Source organism: Mus caroli, unplaced genomic scaffold (genome assembly GCF_978045245.1).
Source record: "Mus caroli unplaced genomic scaffold, Mus_caroli_1 scaffold_4, whole genome shotgun sequence".
NCBI lineage: Eukaryota > Metazoa > Chordata > Mammalia > Rodentia > Muridae > Mus > Mus caroli.
Genome location: NW_028227259.1, coordinates 57,322,103 through 57,344,618, shown reverse-complemented (window position 1 = coordinate 57,344,618; position 22,516 = coordinate 57,322,103). Strand labels below are relative to the sequence as shown.

The 22,516-nt window shown below is 37.5% G+C and overlaps 1 non-coding gene across 1 annotated transcript; it reads left to right on the top strand.

The window, feature by feature from the left end:
• Positions 1–9,615: 9,615 nt before the first annotated feature.
• Positions 9,616–9,759, top strand: LOC115031193 (small nucleolar RNA SNORA48). The gene has a single exon (XR_003836813.1). It is a non-coding gene; the product is annotated as a small nucleolar RNA SNORA48 (small nucleolar RNA).
• The last annotated feature ends 12,757 nt before the right edge of the window (positions 9,760–22,516 follow it).

Here is a 22,516-nt window from a genome sequence, read left to right as displayed (position 1 = left end):
CTGAGAGAATCGGTAACATTGACTACATTTCTCTTGGATGATGTATGCTCTCTCCAATGTTATCCCTTTTCCTGAATACTTCTTTGTCCCAATAGGTGAGTGTTTTTTATCTTTTTCTGAACAAAACTGCAATTATATATTTCTTTTTTTTGTTATAGACTATACAAAAAGCTATTTTATATGACTTGGGCAATCTAGAATGCAGTAGAAATAAACTAAACATCGGTTAAACACTTCAAAGTATTGCTAAGTAGAAACTCTAAGAGTCATCTAAGGAGTGTTTCAATCCCAAGTTTTTGAAATACAATTCACATACCAATAACTCAGGATTCTTGAATCAACTTAATGATACAATGAACAATGTAAGTATTATTGATTTGTTAAGCTAGCTCAAGATATATGCTGTTCCTTTAAGTCACACAATGAAATTAATGAAGTTTTCTTCATATATGTGTTATTGTACAAATTCCCACACTCACATATCTACCTGCTAACATACATATGTATAACATTTCAAGAAGAGGATTTGCTGTGCATTTGTTTTCTTTACTAAGTTAAATTTGAACTACCCCAAGAGAGTATTTAAGGAACTGCCTGCTTCTCTAGGCATAGATAAAAGCGTTTGCTAAAATAGCTTAATATGAGGGCATGAAATCAGCCTCAAGAAATATCACTGGAAATATTTCCCACCTGTTTTGTAGAAGGCATTTCTCCTCAGAGGATTTTCAATATGTCTAACTGACACATTAATAATTACATCAAAATGACAACACTACCACATATGAGTAGAAGAGATAATGTTTAGGAAAACTTTGTTCTGCTCAGTAAGAAATCAGAGTATAATAATTACAATCCAACCTAAAGCAGAATTCCTAACTAAATCCTACGGTAAGGATTATTATTGTATTTTTATTTTGAATAACCCTATTTTATAATCAAATCTGACATTTGAAAATAGTAGTAATGGATAATAAAAGTTTGGCATAATGATTTCTATCTTCTATACAAAATGGTAAAAAACTGAAATAAGACTGGATATCCCGCTGTGGGAAAAAAAACCTGTCTTCACTGTTCTCCTTCATTCCACAAATAAGCATCATTTGAAGATGAATGAAGAGCCCAAATTAATAGTTACAAAGAATTTGAAATACTGATGAACATTTTGTTACTATTCATATATGACACTATTATTAAAGACACAGTAAAAGGTAGCAGAATCAAGTGAAGTAGTTAAAACCATGACCCCTCTAGTTATTCATTCCTATTGTTTTTAATCATACAAAAACCTCTTGTTATTTCTGAGATTTACTTTTATCAGTTATTAAAGGGAAATTCTGGAATTGTGCTTCAACAGAAAAATCTTCCCAGTGATTCATTTCTCAGTCACCAAAGTGAAGAGAAGACAACTTCTGTCTCTTCTCAGCCTCAGAAGTCGGCATTTGAAGCTCAGTAAAAAAAAATTCATACATAAATAAGCATCCTAGACATTCTTAACTCTAAACTGTTCCTTATTAAGTTCCATCCAACACTGTCATACTTTGTTATGTGATCCTTTCCCATGGATCTATGAGCAAATGAGTCCTTTCATGAGACTAAGTGGATGATGTACAGAACCCATTCTACAGGAGACTTGTCTCAGTAAATACATGGGTGTATTTGAGTTACAGGAGTATGGGTGACTTGAAAAGTTTCATCACCTAAAATCCATCTCTGCATTACTAATGGTCTGGGAAAAAGTCACCAGAGTTCCCTGAACAATCTGCAGATAGTTCCATCCAAGAATCTACTCCTTCACAGCAGATTATTTACAAAGTATAAATCCCACTTAAACCCAACTAGTCTTTTGCAATTTTCTTAGAAATTTCATGAGCCGTTTCCTTCATCCTCCAAGAGGAATCCTTTCCACCTGACAGAAACAGTCATATAACTCCATCACTTTGTCACATAAATTGTTATGCTATCCATTTATTGCATGTGTGATGAACAACTTACTAGAAAAGTATGGAAAGTTCCAAAGGCTGTAAACAGACTAGACATGAAAAATGCATATGATCGGCACTCTGATATATTCCTTAGGCTCTTAATAGACAAATCACACTGGCTGTGGAATTGACATGGCCTTAGAACCTAAAACATTTGCAATTCATCTGCCTTGATTTCCTCCTTGATAAGCTACTAATCCATTTTGGTATATTTATATATTGCAGTAAAAAGTAAAATAAAATAAATTTCACTAGCTACTTAACATGATTAAAGGGATTAATAACTAATAACATCTTTATAGATCTTTATAAAGTTTAGTGATTTTAGAACAGTTCTTAAAAGCCCCGTGCACTAGTTGCCAAATAGTCTGAGCCAAGGACAGACACATTTACATACAACACATACTGCATTTAGTCCAGTAAAAGAGGAAAGAAGCCCATGTTTCATTGTGATCTTGTTGCCCACAGCTCACACACGAACTGGGTGTAGATGAAGTCTGAAATCTGCTTGCCCCTGAAGAATGGGTCTACAGTGAGTACAAAGAAGGCACTGTAAATCACCATCATTGGCTTCTTTAAAGAGAAAATATTCCACCCATATTCAACAATGTGGTTTCAGGGCAAAGTCTATAGATTCCAAGATAAGCCTTATCCAGGCAGCTTCTAAGGAAGAAAAGTGCTCCTTGCATTTTCAGCAATGTACTATCTAATGATACCTGATAGCCCATGTATTTTATTCAGAACTTAAAACCCTTTTCAAGAAGTTGAAATAAATGGTAGCCTAGGTCAGTATCCAAAGGTAAGTAGGTACAGAAGTTGTTCCTATTTTCCTTTATGAGAGAGTGGATACTTGAAAATCCTAAACCAATATGTTTTATTGATGTTGGTAGAATAAAGAAAACATGAGATTTATCTCTTTGTAAATATTTCTGCAGAAATATTGAAATCTTCATTCCTAGCATTGATGCCAAATATTGATCAATGTTTTATGGAAGAGCTCAAAAGCTAGCTTCAATCTAGTCACTGTTCTACCTTTAATATAATGTTTATACACAGAGGATTTAGTTCAATTGGTACAGGGTTTGTATAGCAAATCCTAGGTTTGATCTCTAAAAACTCACAATGTGGGTATGGTGGTACACACTTGGAATCCCAGCACCCAGGACACATGAATAGGACGGTAAGAAGTTCAATGTTATCTTTGCCTACATATTGAACTTGAGACCATTTTAGAATATAAGAAACCTTATCTCAAAAAAACAAACATTTATTGTTACAACTATTTTAGAGATAATCATACTGGTCTTGTATATTCTTTAATGCTCGAATTACCTACCAAACATATGACCAGATTGTGTACCTAAGAGTGAAAATTTATCTTTGGCAATGAAGTTGTGGTTTGGCAACGAAAGATGTGTGTGTATGTGTGTATATGTGTCTCTCTGTGTGTGTGTGTGTGTGTGTGTTTGTATTTTAAATGGTGTAGGAATATTAAAGAAAATGCCATACAATGACATTGCCAACAGCACACAGAAAGAAAGGTTCAGGAGTTTGTTAGGAATAGTTACTCAACTAAATGTATAACTAAAGGCAAAGACTAGTTGGACTCATCCAAGCCCAAAAGAGCAACATTGAAATCTTCTCTTTGGAGTTAAAATAAAATGTAGGAATTTAGTTTTAATCATCCATTACTGTGGTGATTTTGAATTGCACTATTTCAGTAGGTATAGTTTTTGCTATATTCCTTATCCCCCTTGAAGTGTTATTCTTAATTGTCAGAATCTAATTGAAATTCAGTATTCAGACTCTATAAGTAGAGGCAAAGTTGAGTATATAATAATGGCATTTATTGAAATCATTCATTGTTAAATGATGGACAGTACAACAACACTGCAGGAAAATATTATTTTGAATATTGTATTAAACTTGAACAAGAATGAAGGATTCACTGTCTGATATTATGGGAAAAATTGCAAATAGTCAACTCAAAGTCAAAAGAGTGAACAGTTGGTATATTAATAGATTAATAATGCATATCATTAAATTGTTGGGGAAAGAAAGGAGGAGGAAAGGAAAAAGCATAAAGAAAGAAAATATGCAGTTCTTTAAAAGTGTCTGTGTGACTAGCAAGATTTTGCTGAAAGGACCCAGATATAGCTGTCTCTTGTGAGACTATGCCGGGGCCTAGCAAACACAGAAGTGGATGCTCACAGACAGCTATTGGATGGATCACAGGGCCCCCAATGGAGGAGCTAGAGAAAGTACCCAAGGAGCTAAAGGGATCTGTAACCCTATAGGTGGAACAACATTATGAACTAACCAGTACCCCGGAGCTCTTGACTCTAGCTGCATATGTATCAAAAGATGGCCTAGTCGGCCATCACTGGAAAGAGAGGCCCATTGGACTTGCAAACTATATATGCCTCAGTACAGGGGAACACCAGGGCCAAAAAGTGGGAGTGAGTGGGTAGGGGAGTAGGGGGGAGGGTATGGGGGACTTTTGGGATAGCATTGGAAATGTAAATGAGGGAAATACCTAATAAAAATATTTTTTTAAAAAGTGTCTGTGTGAATAAAGCTATAATTCTTCATTATAAACCATTAAGAATACATTAAGCCTTCTTCATTTCAATAATTATGTAATAATATTTATGAATGAAAAAATAAATGCCAAAATAAGAGAAAGAGGTTTTTTATAACATTTAATTGTTAAATGTGTGAAGTGTGGTTTTTAACATATCTTGCTTAAAATAATACATGTCATGGTCATTATCAGAATCCAAATTAAAAGCATAGCAATATATCATCATCACCTAGTTAGAATAATTACTATCAAATAATAAAACTAAAGTGTAAGAGAGGTACCAATAACAAAGGAATTTTAGACATTTTTGGAGAAGGTGCATACTATGACAGCCATTTTTTGAAAGTTCCTTTAAAATAAAAAAAATAGACTTGCCCTATTATCCTTCAATACTAAAGATGATTGATAGAGAGATAGAGCGATAAAATATAGATAGATAGATAGATAGATAGATAGATAGATAGATAGATATCTAAAGGAAATAAGAACAATATTCCAACCACAGCAGTATATTGTAACACTATTAGCAATAATTAAGATAGAAAGAATATCTACCCAGCTTCCAACAAAAATTCTCAACCTGGTTAGACAATAGACCAAGTGATCCATCCTCAAGTGATACATGTACAACAAAACCTCTACACATAAGGCACATGAAATCTGTCAAAGATGGTGCAGAAAATGTCTTATGGCCAGAGGATAAGAATTTCTGCTAAAATGTAAGACTTCTAATTATTGCAGAGAAGCTGAACTCATAAAATCTCAGCAATATTCTCTCACTGATTGTGTTCTGCTGCCCCCTAACCCCACAGTTCTGCCTGTCTTGCAAGAGATCTATAATAAACTGGAACAGGGAGACTCCCACCATCTGATGGGAAACAACCAAGCCCAAGAGACACAGACTCTACCCAGTCATCTGGGAGTTTTGACTCCATCCCTTGTCCACATCTCCACCTGCACTCACAACTGGCTAATTGCCTAACCCCCAACAGCCTGCATCCCAAAAGGTCTGATCTAACCCAAGACACACAGCTGTACCTAATTCCTAAGAGGCCTGCTCCAACCCAGAACATCCAAGCCTGCAATATAAAAGACAACTAGCTGACAAAAGGCAAGCACATGAACATAATCAACAGAAGCCAGTACAGCATGACACCATCAGAACACAGATCTATGACTATAGCAAGTACTGGATACCCTTACATACCTGAAGAGCAAAATTGTGACTTTAAGTCCCATCTCATGAAGATTATAGAGGCCTTTAAAAGAATATAAATAATTCCCTTAAGGAAATACAGGAAAACACAGTCAAACAGGTAGAAGCCCTTAAAGAGGAAACAAATAAATCCCCTAAAAAAATAGGAAAATAAAATCACACAGGTTGAGGAAATTAAAAGAAAAAGTGGTCCAAGATGAAAAATGGAAATAGAAGCAAAAAAGAAAACATGAAAAACATGAATGGTGGCAAACCTGCAGATGGAAAACCTAGGAAAGAGAATAGAAACTGCAGATATAAGCATCAACAACAGAATACAGAGATAGAAGAGAGAATCTCAGGCATAGAAGATACATACCATAGAATAAATTGATACATCAGTATTACATCAAAGGATGCTAATAAGAAGTTCTTAACTCAAAACATTCACTGTGAAAGACCAAATCTAAGAATAATAGGAATAGAAGAGGGTGAAGATTCCTGATTCAAAGGGCTAAAAATAATTTTCAACAAAATCAGAAAAGAAAACTTTCCTAACCAATAGAGATCACTATAAATGAATAAGAAGCCTGCACAGCAGCAGATACATCAGTCCAGTAAAGAAAATCCTTCTCTCACATAATGACCAAAACCACTAAAAGTACAGAAGAAAGAAAGAATATTAGAAACTGCAAGGGGAAAATGCCAAGAAACATATAAAGGAAGAGCTACCAGAATTAGATCCAATTTCTCAACAGAGATTTTAAAAGCCAGAGGAACATGTAAAGATGTTTTCCAAACCTTAAAAGACCACAGATGCCAGCCCAAACTATTATACTTAACAAAACTCTCAATTACCATAGAGGAGAAACTAAGATATTTCATGACAAAACCAAATTTAAACATCTTTCTACTAATCCAGCCCTACAAATGACAACAGAAGGAAAACTCCAACAATGGAGGGTAACTACACCCAAGAAAACACAGGAAAGTAAACACCTCACACCAAACTCAGAAGAGAATCAAACACAAACACAGTACTACCTCCAACAACAAAATAACAGAAACTAATAAGCATTTGGTCATTAATGTCTCTCCACACCAATGGACAAATAAAACAACATAGACTAACAGACTGAATATATAAAGAGGACCTATCATTCTGATGCATACAAGAAACATACCTCAGCAACAAAGATAGATACTGCCTTAGAGTAAAGAGCTAGAAAAACGTTTTCCAAGCCAAAGAACCTAAAAAAATCCAGCTGGAGTAGCCATTCTAATATCTAATAAAAATAGGCATTCAAACAAAATAATCAAAAGAGATGGGGGAGTACAGTTCATACTCATCAAGGAAAAATCTACCAAGATGGCCTCTCTGTTCTGACCAACTATGACACCAATACAAAGGAAACTATACTAATTTCTAATCATACATTGAACCCCACATGATGATACTGAGAGACTTCAAAACCCCACTTTCACCAAAGGACATGTCATTGGAAAAGAAAACAAGGAACAGAGTCAGTAAAAACTAATAGATTTTATGAACCAAATGGATTTAACATCTTTCTACAGACCTTTCACCCCAAAAGAAAATAATATACATTCTCAGTACTTCACAGAACATTCTCCAAAATAAACCATATAATTTGGCACAAAACAAGAAGATTGAAACTTCTTGCATTCTGCCATATCACAATGGATTAAGGCTGGACTTCAACAACAGCAGAAGGCCCACATATTCATGAAACTGAACAACCTTCTACTCAATGATGACTTAGTCAGGGAAGAAATAAAGAAAGAAATCAAAGATGCTAGAATCCAATGAAAACTAAGGCACACCATACCCAAACTTATGGGACACAATGAAAGCAGTGCCAAAAGGAAGGCTCATAGTACTGAGTACCTACATAAAAAAATTGGGGAGATCTCATACTAGCAACTTAACAGCACACATGAAATGAATGAAAACAAAAACACATCCAAGAAGAATAGATGGCAGGGAATAGTGAAACTAAGGGCTGAAATCAATCAATTAGAAACAAATTAAACAATAAAAGGAATTAACAAAAATCCAGGAGCAGTTTCTTTGAGAAATTCAACAAGATATACAAGCCCTTAAATGGAAAGACGCTCAAAGCAATCCCACTAAAATCAGGGACAAGACAAGACTGCTCACACTTTCCCTATCTATTCAAAGTGGTATTTGAAGTTCTATCTAGAACAATAAGAGGACAAAAGGAGATCAAGGAGATAGAAATTGGAAAAGAAGAAGTCAAGATATCACTCTTAACTGATGATATGATACTATACATAAATGGCCCCTGAGATTCTACAGAGAATGCCTACACCTGATAAACAACTTTAGAAAAGTAACTGGATATAAAATTAACTCAAAGAAATCAGTAGCCCTTCTTTATACAAATGATTAACATGCTTAGAAAAAAAGTAGAGACACTACACTCTTCACAGTAGCTATAAATAATATAAAATATCTTGACATGACTCTAGTCAAACAAGTAAAAGATCTGAATGACAAGAGCTTCAGATCCCTAAAGAAAGAAATTGAAGAAGATATCAGAAGATGGAAAGATTTCCCATACTCATGGATAGGCACAATTAACATAGTGAAAATGGCCATCTTTCCAAAAAGCAATTTACAGATCAATGCAGTTCCCATGGAAATTACAACACACTTTTTTTTACAGACCTTGAAAGAGAAATTCTCACTTTCCTACAGAAAAACAACAAACCCAGTACAGCCATAACTATCTTGAACAATAAAAGAACTTCTAAAGGAGTTACCACCCCTGATCTTAAGCTGTACTAGAGAGCAATAGTGATAAAAATCCACATGGTATTGGTACAGAGATAGACAGGTTGATCACTATAACAGAAATGAAGACCCAGAAATAAAGCACCCACCTGTGGAATCTTGAAATTTGACAAAGCAGCCAAAAGCATACAGTGGAAAAAAGAAAGCATCTTCAAAAAATGGGGCTGGCCTAAATGGTTGTCACAGGGTCACCCTATCAGAGTCAAATAGGAGGAAGGATGGGGACAGCATATTGAGGAGGTATATAAATAAGTTAGTTAATAAATAATAATAATACAAACTCAACAGTATTATAGCTTAGAGAAAACCTGAAAAAAAATCCATCATCAATTGACATGCTAAGGTGCATGGGGGAATTCCCACAAGGTACCATCCCTATATGAAAAGATACAGGCAATTAATTAATTACTGATTACAGATGAAGAATCAAAAGTAATCCTCTTCATAGATTATAGAATCCCCAATTTCTACTCAGTAGAATGTGTGTGTGTGTGTGTGTGTGTGTGTGTGTGTGTGTGTGTGTATTCTACTGAATATATTCAAATGCGTGTATATATATATATGCATGTATATAAAATAAAGGTTATGAATTTGAAACAGTGTGAAGAATACAGAGAGGGGAAATTTATTGTGAAAATGATATAAAAACAGTGTCCAAGTATGTAAGTCTCACACTAAAATAAATGTTTAAAAATAGATGCATGATATAGGAAAATTTACTAAGTCAAATGAACTAAACTATACACACAAAGACTGGTGCCTACTTGTTGGCTCTTGTGTATGGAAACTATTAAAAGCTAGTCATAGAATAATCCATAGAATAATAACTAGTAGAAGCTGGGAGGAATGAGGGAAAGGCGGGAGAAAGGGGATCTATACACAATTGACAAATTATCATTGTAAATTGAAATCTAACACTAAATTTAATTACTTTAGACAATGTATGCATATTAACAAGACAAAGTTTATGAAATCTTTACCTAGATATCAAGCACATTAAAAAAATACATTTTGACCCCACTGAATATGGGCAAAACGACACATTGTTTGTGATGTTGTTCTTCTGTCAGTCAGGGGCTGAGCAGATGGCAGTCTTTTGTTCATCCTAGCTTGATGCCTGGCTTGGTGGCCAAAGCTATTTTATGCCTAGGACACATAAAAATCAAATCAATTTAAATCTAGACAGCAAAGCTTTGGAAGAGCAAGGCAGGCACATCATCCACAGACCTGCCCTCCTGAGCATGGCACAGGCTAGCAGTAGACACCAGCTTGCTGCCTGCCACACCACTCAGCACTGACAGAGGATGTCACCCAGGGAGGGGCCTGATAGTCGTGTTGCTAGTCTGGAGTGGGAGCAACCACAGTGTGGTGGACAGATGAGATAGAAAGAGAAGTGGAGCAGCTTGAGTATTATGAAAAGAGATGGAACTGGAGACTAGAGTTTGTGGAGAAATACCTTCCCAAGAGTGGCCTGCCACCCAGGGCCACAGTGAGATCCTAACCCAAGATGCTGCCTTGGACCATGTCTGGCTCCGTGGCTATCTATACAGTGTCAGGGGTTGGTGTTGATGTCCCAATATTCGTTATTACAAGAGAGCCTGAGGATACCCTTGGTCAAGGCAGCAACCAGGTACTATGTGGATGTCCAGCGGCTGTCCAGAACTGGCCCCACCTCTTACCAGCAGCAGCACTGAAGACTGCCCTGGGAACAGGGCGACAGGTGGACAGGTGAACTAGTTCTAAGAATGTAAGCAAGGGGGAATTAGTCCTACCACTGCTCAAGTGTGAGATTGGCGTGGGTACAGGTGTGATGCCCACCTTACCCCTCACTGCATGTAGCATCAGAAAAGCTTGCCCTGGGGTCATGAGAGCTGGTGAGATGACCCTGCAACTCACTGTCTGTGGAACTGAAGAGCTGGCACTGTACTTTGTCTGGGCAGTACAGTAGAGCTGGCCCTGGTTGAGGAAGTGAAGGTGAGCCAGTTTCAATGGCTATTTGCTGTTCAGACTAGTCAGGAGATCTGGTCCTGATGGAATGAAAGCAAGAAAGCTATTCCTGCCCTCTCACTACCTGCAGCACTGGGGAGAGAGGGCCCTCCACTTCAACTGGACAACACAGGGAAGCTGACCCTGATGACAAAAGCAAAGGTGAACCAGTCCGGAGAATATGATACAGGAAGAATTGGTCCAGCCCCTAGAAGGCTGCAGCACTTGGGAAAGTGCTCCTGGCGCTTTGATTGGGCAGCACCGTGGAGCTGGTTCTCTGGAGGATTGAGTACAAGTGAGCAGCCATTCCCTGGAGAATAAATGGTGCCATTGGATGGCCTAGCTGGAGCAGTGTTGGAGAGCTCTCCCTGGTGGTGAGAATAAAGGACAGCTGGAATGCTGACCAACTCAGATACCACACAGGCCCAGGTCTGGGTCTCTGAATTGGTTCACCTAAAAATCTATATTATTTGAGAACAGTCAGAACGCATGAAAGGACCCGTCCTGTTGATCCAAACTTACAGGATCTCGATGACACAGGGGAACAATGGGATAATGAGAAGGAGTCCTGGTGAGGATTCAGTATTGATGGTTTCACAGAAGCCAGGAACTTTAAACCAGACCAATGATTCATTTCAAGTGTAGATGTGTGGACAGAAGGATATACTGTGGGGCACATTATGACATACTCCATGTACGTTTTATTTTGGGGAGAAATTACGAGAATAAAGAGCAGATATGAGGGGTCCAGGAGATGAGTGGGACTGGGGGCTGCATGATATGAAACTCACAAAGCATCAATATCAGCAAAAAGTTAAAAAATAAAACAATTAAAAACTAACAAACAAAAATTTAATTTGAAAATTAAACAGAAGCTCAGTGTGCTGTAAAAAGCAGAAATTCTGACTCTAATATCTCACATCCATTAGAAGGTCCTAATTTAAAATCAACGCCTAATATATGCTGATTTTCATTACTGATGGAAATACAATACGCCTTTATGTGTCTCCTTCATACTATTCCAAGCAGACAGAAAGATCCAGACAGTTGTGCCTCACTTCTTACTTGCTCTTTGTTAAAAGGGAATGAAAATGCATGTGTTGTCTTCTTTGGAGAGAAAGGAGAAAAGCCAGGGTATGTACCAAGAAAGCCCCTTCTTGAAGTGAAATCCCTCACTACTCTATTTGCTATTATCTTTTACTACTACTTTCTGCCTCATCTAGATTTTGAGTATTCTTTATTAGCATGGTGTGGACAGAATTCAGTCCTAATGATAAGAAAATCCAATTCCTGAAATGGAAAAAAAAGTGAAATTTTCTACCACATGGTCACACATTTGGAACCTGTTATTTTCCATAAGAGCATGTTAGTGAAGCCCTCATTATCAACTAGAACAAACATTTCAACACTTAGTTGTGGTAGAGCTCATATTTAGTGCTACGACGCTGACACCATAGAGCATCAAAACAGTAGGCTCCACTTCAGCATTTTAAGACACATTGTCACTGATTTTCAATACAAACTACAGGAGCCTCCTTCAGAGCAGGAAATATTATTCAACCATTTTTTTCCCTAAGTGTATTCACCCCTTTGCCACTAGCAGTAATTCTAAATAATTTTGAGACCCCCATCTTTTCAACCTCAGGCCTTGTTTAATACTCAAAAGTCACTCTAAGCTAGAGGATAAAATCCCAGCTATTTGAACATTGGAGAACTAACCTGCTTTTGTGAAAATCTCAGCTCCAGCGTCAGATAAATGTCTTCTGGTGCATTTGTGCAGAGCACAGGCAAATAATATGAAACGAGTTAAGAGATTATACTTCTATGTTCCTTGCCAGCAGATAAGGTTATCCAGGGACCTATATCCTCTTCATTTCCCAGCAGGAGAAGAGGAATTAAGACTTAGTGCCTACTAGAATGCATAGCAAAGCAATTTCATGGGTAAGACAAAGATGGAGCTTGGGGGAAAAAATAGCACCACGTTCGTCTGTCAGAATTAGTGTAAGGAGGCTGCTGTGCACGAGTGCCATAGCCCTGCCTCAAGAACCATTTCTTAAAATATAGGGATTTTCAACAGCCACATGACTAAGGCTAGGTGGGAAATTGAGATCCTAAATTATTCTGATAGAAGGAAGAGACATAAAGAGAAAATGGGCAGATGTTTAAAAAATGGTCCACATACAGAAACTGTAGCTTGTAAACAAACCACATGTTTATCAATCAGTTCTAAATAAGTTAGGATGACAAAAAAATCCAGTAAAAAGAATGATAGATAACCATAATCACATTCAGAGATTTGCACAAGATTTCAATGGGCTTTGGATCTTCTGAATGGAAGAAAACACATGTATGAGCATATGATCATGAATTTTGCCTAACTTAAATGTACAAGTATAGAAAATGATTATCTAAAAGTTACTTTTTCTACTTCACAGTCATCCTCATAAATAGAACCTAAGTTTTTACCTGCCAGAAGTAGATGATAAAACAGTGATCACCATGTCTGGGGTAATTAGAAAAATTGGACATCAGAAAATATCTGTTAAAGGATATGTAATTACATCTGGTGATAATCGTTTCAACAGGCAACATAGAGAGACAGAAAGTAGACAAGTTATTGAGACCAAAGGATTCTGGGGAACGGATGGTACAGGGAGAAATTAAGAATGACTATGGGGTAACTACAGTTATAAGTCTTCATCTCATAGTGACAGAAACTTCAAAAACTGATTGATCTAATGGTCATTCAACTCTATGAAGAAATTAAAAACACTCCTACTGTATGTTTTAAATGGGTGAGTGTGAGGAGAAAAAAATACCTCAATAAAGATGTTGTTAAAAAATACAAGATTACTTTCTGTTCAAATATACCTATATTTTATTCAGAGTTCTATTAAATAGCAAATAAAGAACAGGTTACCTAAAAATAGAAATATATGGATTCTGGGTTTTAAAACCAAAACAATTGTCTTAGATAAAGGCTTAAAATCTTTTTCTTCAGTTTCTTTTTTTAAAAAAATCAAACACTTTTAAGTGTTTCAGTATTTTGCCTTCATGTATGTCTCCGTACCATATGCATGGAGCATCCATGGAAACCAAAAGAGGACATCGGATCCCATGGGATTGGCACTAGAGGCTGTTGGTAGATACCATGTGCTACTGGGAATTGAACCAAGGTCCTCTAGAAGAGCTGCCAGTCTTGTTAACCACTGAGTCATTTATCAAAATTTAAACTTTACCAAAAGTTTTTGTGAACTCCTTTAAACCCTCTCCTAGAGACTGGCTTAGTCATATACCTACTAGAGAACAGTCAGATGTGGTTCTTAGTCATGTAGCTTAGCAGGTTTATGATTCTACTTTTATTGAACAACTACTGTGCATTGATATAACAGTTTCCACCATGTTAAACATGCACCCAAGGTGCTGATTCCCTAATAAATATATAGAGAATTTGGGAAATTTGTATTTTCACATGTTTGATACAATATACAATATTCTATAACAGATAGCTCTGTCATCTAAACCCACATGGATTTATTGTTTGGGGACTTAGAAACACAATGCACCACTGGAAGATTTAAAAACAATAAACCTGACTTTATTCTCCTTTGTACTGCATAGATAATTTCTATCTTATTTGAAATGCAATGCATCATATAGACTCTGAGACTGGCATGAGACTATTTCCTTGTTCAGCAGATTCCATAATTTCTTTTGGAAAATGAATTCAGCAATATAATTTCAACCCATTACTGAAGCCACCAAACACCTCATGCAACTAAGTTGTACTCATGATCAGTATTGTGGTTTGAAAGTTTTCAAATGTATAACATTTGACAAGTAATTTATAAAACTTGCCCTTTTTATTGTTTTAGAAACCTGGTTCTCTCTCTCTCTCTCTCTCTCTCTCTCTCTCTCTCTCTCTCTCTCTCTCTCTCTCTCTCTCTGTGTGTGTGTGTGTTTGTGTGTGTGTGTTTCTGGAGTTCATGTAGGCTTACATGTCTGTGGAATGCTATGGTATCGTTAAAGGGGAATAATTGAAATCATAGTGGCGTAGTCTCCCAAATATATATATATATATTGTTGTCCTCAAAAATGATAGTGTTGCAACATGTTCTGAATATGGCTGGTACTGGAAATTTCTTGACTGTCTGCAAATCAATACAGTATAAACCAATTCCTACTTCCTCTTAGAACCAGGCTCTTGCTGAAGATTCCTACATTTGACAGTCTGATTCTTTCAGCAGGAAGCATTTAAATGAGAAGAAGTCCACAGTGCTCACCTCCAGGTGTCTGCTCAAGTGTGTTTTATAAGATTCATCTCAGGTGAGGACTCAGGATGTTGCTTTGGGATTAAGCCAGTCTACAGGCATACTTTGAAGTTCAGAATGGAAATCATGCAGCTTAGCTGTATCTAATCATATATATAAGAAGGTTTTTTTGTTTGTTTTTCTAGGAAGGCTGTGGACGAATCTCACTTTGTCACTAAAGTTGGTGATCCAATTTGTAAGAATTAAAACTTCTGCATTCCAGGATCCAGGACTTGTAAACTTAAAGGAGCACTACTCTCTTAAAACAGGAATAATCAGAGACAACCTCTAAAAATGGACCTGCTGACATGGATGGAGCCATTGATCTACATGTCTTTAGAATTAAAGATTCCTTTAAGATGTGGTGTCTTCTATTCCATTATTTGCTGCACTGCCTTGTTTTAGTGTTTTTCAGGATTCAAAACTGAATTTTCCTGATATACTTTCAAATAATTGTCTTTTTGATCTTACTAAAGCTATTGATTTTTTTCCAGCACCAAAGTGTCATAGATACTTCTTCTTCCTAAAATACAAAGGATATTTGTCATTGAATTTGCCAATGCAGCAACAAGTGTTACTAATTATGAATCCCTTAAAAACTGGTGACTTAAAAACCTACTGTGATTTCTTCTTATGTGGCTCTCAGATTCACCAGACAGATCTGTTCCAGGATGTAGAATTTAAAATAGGATTTGATTCTCTATGAGTTGATTCAAGTTTATTACATGTCCCTTTCTCTCTGGAATTTTGGCTGAAAAGATAATATTTTGCATGACAAACTTTTTTTCTGTCACATAGACTTACCAAAGAAAAAGAGCAATGACCCAAGCTTTTCTCCAGACTCTGCTTATGACCCCATCTGTTCCTCCAGTGCAAATGGCACCCAGAGATTCTCAGTGAAGAATGTATCCAGAAGAATGACTTAATAGGGTCAGATCTCTAGAATTCAGAAGAGATACAGTCTTAATAGCCAAACTCTACTCCCAGATTTGCCATTTACTTTGTGACCTAGTACAAATTACTTGGGCTCCTCTGGACTTTCCCTCCCTAAAAAGAAACCAGAATTAGCAAAGTGCCTTAGTCAGAAGGATGTTGTGAAGAAAATACATAAGTAAAAGAACTTAGAAGGAATGGAATTTGAAGGAAATAATAGGTCCCAGCTGCTTGAAAAGGGGTATGAATAGTCCTAAATAGCTAAAGCAGCAGAGAAATTTGGTAGGCTGCTACTAGAAAATTAAGATAGAAAAGTTTCCCATGCTTTTGTTTGTTTGTTTCTTTGTTTCTTTCTTTCTTTCTTTCTTTCTTTCTTTCTTTCTTTCTTTCTTTCTTTCTTTCTTTCTTTTTTTCCTATGAAGAAAATGAAGATGGTGATGGGGTAAAAGGAAGGATTGCCACTTATGGTCAGTTTGTATGGTCCCAGACTTTCTGCAACCATAGTGTGCTCTGTCTCACATAGACCTTATCTATTCCATATGGACCAGAAAGAAAATTAATAAAATATATTTCCTTCTTTTTAAGTTTTTCTATTTTTAATTTTAACTACACACCGTTTTCACCTTTCCTTTTCTTCTCCCTCTAATCCCTCTTACTCAACCCCTCTGGCTTCCTCTTGATATTATATTTACACTTTCTTTGTTTTCATTACACACACACACACACACACACACACACATTTACACATATATGTCTCAATATTGAAATTCAACCTGCAACCTTCTCAGTCCATTTAATTTTTCTTGTATATTTGATTTCAGATCACAGGTCTCAGGGAAGAACCTGCTGCTGCTTCACTAATCCAGCAAATCTTTCCTTATACCCTTGTATAATTGTATCTCTCACTCCTCATCAAAGAGCTTTTTCTTTGCAATAGTTGGAGACCATTATAGAAAAATATAATTTGTCAAAATGAGAAAGCAAATGATGTGGGTTTTCCAGTCCCAACTCATTCATCTACAGCACAACTTCTTGACTTAAGGTACAAAGAACATTATAGAAGAGGGTGCATAAAGACTGTAAAAGATGGAGACAGGAAATTGCTGTGAGGTTGGGTCTGCTATAAATGTTAGGGAAACTTTGCCCATGGTACCCCAACAATATGACTACCTCAATTAGATATGAGCAAGACATACTACCAGGTAGGGAACAATCTCATCTAGCCCACCCATAGACAAAGAACGACGCATGACAATTTATGAATGCTGAGAGAGTAAGAAATAGTCTTCTCAGAGGACTAGGATTCTAATTGGCTACCCAGGAATAGAATTTTCTTGAATTATAACACTAACAAATTCTTAAGATTTGGCTTAACGAAAATCTGGCAGTTCCTCAGAAAATTAGAAATAATTCTATCTGAAGACCCACCTTTACTGCTCCTGGGCATATACTCAAAAGATGCTCCACCATACCACAAGGACACGTGCCCCACTATATTTGAAGCCACCTTATTTATAAAAGCCAGAAATTGGAAACAACCCAGATATCCCTTAGCCAAAGAATGGATACAGAATATGTGGCTCATTTACACAATGGAATACTGTTCAGCCATAAAAAACAAGGACATCATGAATTTTGCAGACAAATGGATGTAACTAGAAAATATCATCCTGAGTGAGATAACCCAGACCCAAAATGACATTCATGGTATTATTCACTGATAAATTATCAGCCAAAAAAGTTCAGAATACCTATGACACACCCCATACACTGTAAGAAGTATAACAAGAAGAACGACCCAAATGAAGACACTTCAGGCCCAAGTGAGAATGTTTCAAGCCCACTTAGAAGGTGGGGGGTGGGGCATAACAATGACAGGAGGCAGAGGGAGAAAGGGACTTGGGTAGGAGAGGCAGGGGCTGGGAAGGGGTGCAGGACCAGGTATGCGAGGAGATAGGAGAGAAGCCCAGAGGGATCAGCAAAATGAATGGAACTATGAAGCTGTGGGGGTAGGAGGAACCTCTAGAAAGTTCCAGAGAACTGTGATGTCAGAGACTCCCAGGACTCAGTGGAGATGACATTACATGAAATGCCCAACAGTGGGGAAATGGAACCTGAAGAGACCACCTCCAGTAGATAAACAAGGCCCCCAATGGAGGGATGGGGTCACCAAACTACCTCCCAATTTTTTTTACTGAGAATTGTTCCTGACCAAAAAAGTATAGGTACAAAAATAGAGCAGAGACTGAAGGAAAGGCCATCCAGTAGCCAGCCCAAATTGGGATCCCATAAGCAGGCACCGAACCCTGACACTATTAATGATGCCATGTTTTTCTTACAGACAGGAGCCTAGCATGGCTGTCCTCTGAGAAACCCTACTAGCAGCTGACTGAGAGTGATGAGAGTGATGCAGATTCTTACAGTCAATTTTTGGACTGAAGTCAGTGACCCTATGGAAAATTTAGGTGACAGATTAGAGGAACTGAAGGGAATGGCAACCCCATAGGAAGACCAACAGTAGCAACTAACTTAGACCCAGGGAGCTCCCAGAGACTAAGCCACCAACTAAATAGCATACATGGGCTAGTTCGTGGCTCCTGGCACATACGTAGCACAGGACTGGCTTGTCTGGCCTCAGTGGGAGAGGATGAGCCTAATTCTGTAGACACTTGATGCCTCAGGAAAGGGGGATAGGTGGGTGAAGGGTGTGGGGTGAGGAACACCTTCTCAAAGGCAAAGGGGAAAGGGGTGGGATGAAGAACTCTTGGGGGAATTAGAAAGGGGACAACATTTGGAATGTAAATAAATAAAACAGTTAAAATGAAAATATTGAAAGTCACTAACTTAAAAAAATCAAGGTTCTAGAATTTTTATACATGATCATTGATTTCTTGAACTTGACTTGTATTTCTGACATTGGTTAATCAGCTTCCTACTTCTTCCAAAGCAGAAGAGCTTTCTCTGAGTTTCTGAATAGGCGTGAAACCAATGACACATGCACAACATTTTGTGAGGCTTACATAATTAAAGTGAGCAGCATTGCTAAGTGCCAAGGAATTAACCCTTAATAAGTTAGGCTTACCTTTTTACTTTACTAGACCTGTTTCTTTTTTTTTATTACGTATTTTCCTCAATTACATTTCCAATGCTATCCCAAAAGTCCCCCATATCCCCCTCCCACTTCCCTACCCACCCATTCCCATTCTTTTCTTTTGGCCCTGGCATTCCCCTGTATTGGGGCATATAAAGTTTGCAAGTCCAATGGGCCTCTCTTTCCAGTGATGGCCGACTAGGCCATCTTTCGATACATATGCAGCTAGAGACAAGAGCTCCGGGGTACTGGTTAGTTCATCATGTTGTTCCACCTATAGGGTTGCAGATCCCTTTAGCTCCTTGGGTACTTTCTCTAGCTCCTCCATTGGGGGCCCTGTGATCCATCCAATAGCTGACTGTGAGCATCCACTTCTGTGTTTGCTAGGCCCTGGCATTGCCTCACAAGAGACAGCTATATCTGTGTCCTTTCAGCAAAATCTTGCTAGTGTATGCAATGGTGTCAGCGTTTGGAAGCTGATTATGGGATGGATCCCTGACCTGTTTCTGATAATCAAAGCCTTAAGCATGAATTTGAGTTTTCTCTTTTCACGGCACCTTTCTGAATGTCCCTATATAGTGACAAAAGGTTTACTCCAGTGTCTTAAAGAAAAACATGTAGATTATGCAAATGTCAGAACCCAATATTCGTTTTCCTCAAGAACACAACAAAAAGGGTAGTTAAAAATGAGCTGAAGTGGTTTGCAACCCCATAGGAAAAACAACAGTATCAACCAGCCACACACCACCACCACCCCGAGCTCCCAGGAACTAAACCACCAACCAAAGAATATACATTGGAGGGACCCATGGCTCCAGCCATATATGTAACAGAGGATGATGGCCTTGGACATCAATGAGAGGAGAGGCCCTTGGTCCTGGGAAGACTCCATGCCCCAGTGTAGGGGAAATCCAGGACAGGGAGGAGGGAGTGGGTGGGTGTTTGGGAAAACACTCTCATAGAAGCAGGGTGAGGGGTGATGGGATGGAAATTTCCAGAGGGAAAACTGGGAAAGGGGATAACATTTGAAATGCAAATAAATAAAATATCCAGTAAAAGAAAAAAAGTGGGCCATGGACCTTAAAATGGATCCATCATTGACTAAGCCAAGTGCAGAAGAATGTTTACACAAAAGGATATCATTAAAGTGTAATTAGAATGGAGCATTCAGAAGTCTCAATATAACCAATGGTACTTGCTATCTGACAGCTTATTTCTGCTTGAGGAATAAAAATAATATTTTCAGGAGTTCCATAGGGACAATCAGTAACACAATCAGGTGTTGATCTAACTCTGCCCATAAAACTGAACAACATAGGTTAGTGGTGAGCAATAGGTCAACCTTAGAAGGCCAGTTGCAATTATACACATAAGAGGCCAACCTATATCTACTTGACCACAGAGGAAAGGACACAATAAATTTTATGACCTGAAATGGATTTTTAAAAAAACTTTACAATAGCAGGAAAAATATATTTAGTGTTATATTAAGTCCCACACTTTTGAAGCCAGTTAATAAGTGTGATGAATCAAAGTCATTAACAGGGTCACCAGTCACTGCTTCTCTCATGATATTGATATGTGCATCTGGATTTTTCATTTTTATCCATTTTCCAATTATTGACCTATTTGTTTATTTTCATTTATTTGATCAATTAAAAATATGCAACATTTTTATACTACCAGCTAAGAATATGTACCTTGAAGACAAATATGGTTGGGACGGAAGTGGTCTTTTACTCTTAAAGTAAAATCATGAAATAAAACAAAATCTAGATGGTCAAAAACAATAATAAAAGCCAGGCTTGGTGGCACATGCCTTTAATCCTAGCACTTGGGAGGCAGAGGCAGGCAGATATCTGAGTTCAAGGCCAGCCTGGTCTACAAAGTGAGTTCCAGGACAGCCAAGGCTATCTAGAGAAACCCTGTCTCGAAAAAAAAAACAAAACAAAACAACACAAAACAAAATCAATAAGTAAACAAAATAAAATCAAGCACACTACTTTAGCTAAAATACTGTGTGGAGAGGCTTGAAAGATGGCATAACAGTTAAGAATACTTGCTACTCTTTGCAGAGGATCCAAGTTCCTCGTACTATCTGGTGCCTCATAACCATCTCTATCTCTAGTTTCAGGTACCTGATGCCCTCTTTTGGCCTCTGTGGACACTCCACACACATGGCACACATACATACATGCAGTCAAACATTTATAAACACAAAATAAAAGATAAATATTTCTATTAAAGGTATATTTTCTATGAACTTAACAGAAAACTGAGAGCCAAGTGAGTTGGGGCAGACAATAGCAGCAGAGGGGAGTTATTAAATGTATGAAGCATATGTCTTAGGAAATGACATTAAATATAAGACCCCATTTTATACATATTTGTGTATGTGTCTGTGTGAAGGCTGTAAGTATTTGGTCAGAAGAAAGACTACTTTATTTTCAAGAAGTAGATTTTCCAAATTTCTTATGTGCAGAAAGAGCCCGGACTATTCAGGTAAGGGAGAGAGTTGATGTGGCAGTAACAATGGAGCAGGGAAACACCAGTCCAACCATTGTGGCTGAATGCTCTGGGCAAGGTTCAGCAGAACATGCCCACAAAAATCACTAGACTTTTACTCAAAGTTCATGGATAAGTGTAAGCCATAAAACAGATAATAACAATTCCCATTTTACATGATCACCCAAGCTTTCATTAGAGTGTGTGTTAACTAGGGGTCAAGGTGGAAACAAGGAAAGCAGGCAGGAGGTTCCCATAGACATCTAGATAAGAAATGATACTGACATACATGTGTCTCGAAGACTAGTGTTACAGACAGCCACATTTAGCACTCACACAGAACAACTTAAATTAGCACTACAATTAATAATAGCTAAGGATTAATATTTTCTAATTCTTTCATTTTATCTGTATGGGAATGGGAACCTGAAGAGTTTGTGTAATAACTCAAGATTGCAAAACTCATTCATAAAACAGATAAGGCGTAGTCACTCCATGCCCCAGTTCAATCTTCAATTTAGATGAACAAATTTAAACTAGAATTTATGTGTGCTTTTTGAAACTTACAAAGATATGTTGAGTCAGAGACAAAACAAAATTGATCATTTCAATAAAATAACCATGAAAAGCTGCTTTTATACTGTTCATCACAGGCCAGGTTCATTGTTAATCTACTACATGAAGCCCTCCATAAGACAATGATACTCATCACATATCCTTTCTATGAATCAGATAACAGAGACAGTGATTTAAGGATTGACTTAAATCAGAGTGTTAGTAACCACAAACAGGCATATTATTCAGGCTAAAGAATGTATTCAGTCATTTTTTTTTTTACTGAATATTTTCTTAATTGACATTTCAAATGTTATTTCCTTTCCCAATTTCCCCTTCAGAAAACCCTATCACATCCTCCCTCTCCCTGATTCTATGAGTGTGTTCTCCCACCCGAGCAACCCATCCACCCACTCCTGCCTCCCCACTCTGGCATTCCCCTACAGTGGGGCATTGAGTCTTCCTAGGACCACGGGCCTTTCCTCCCATTGATGTCCAACAAAGGCCATCCTCTGCTACATATGCAGCTGGAGCCA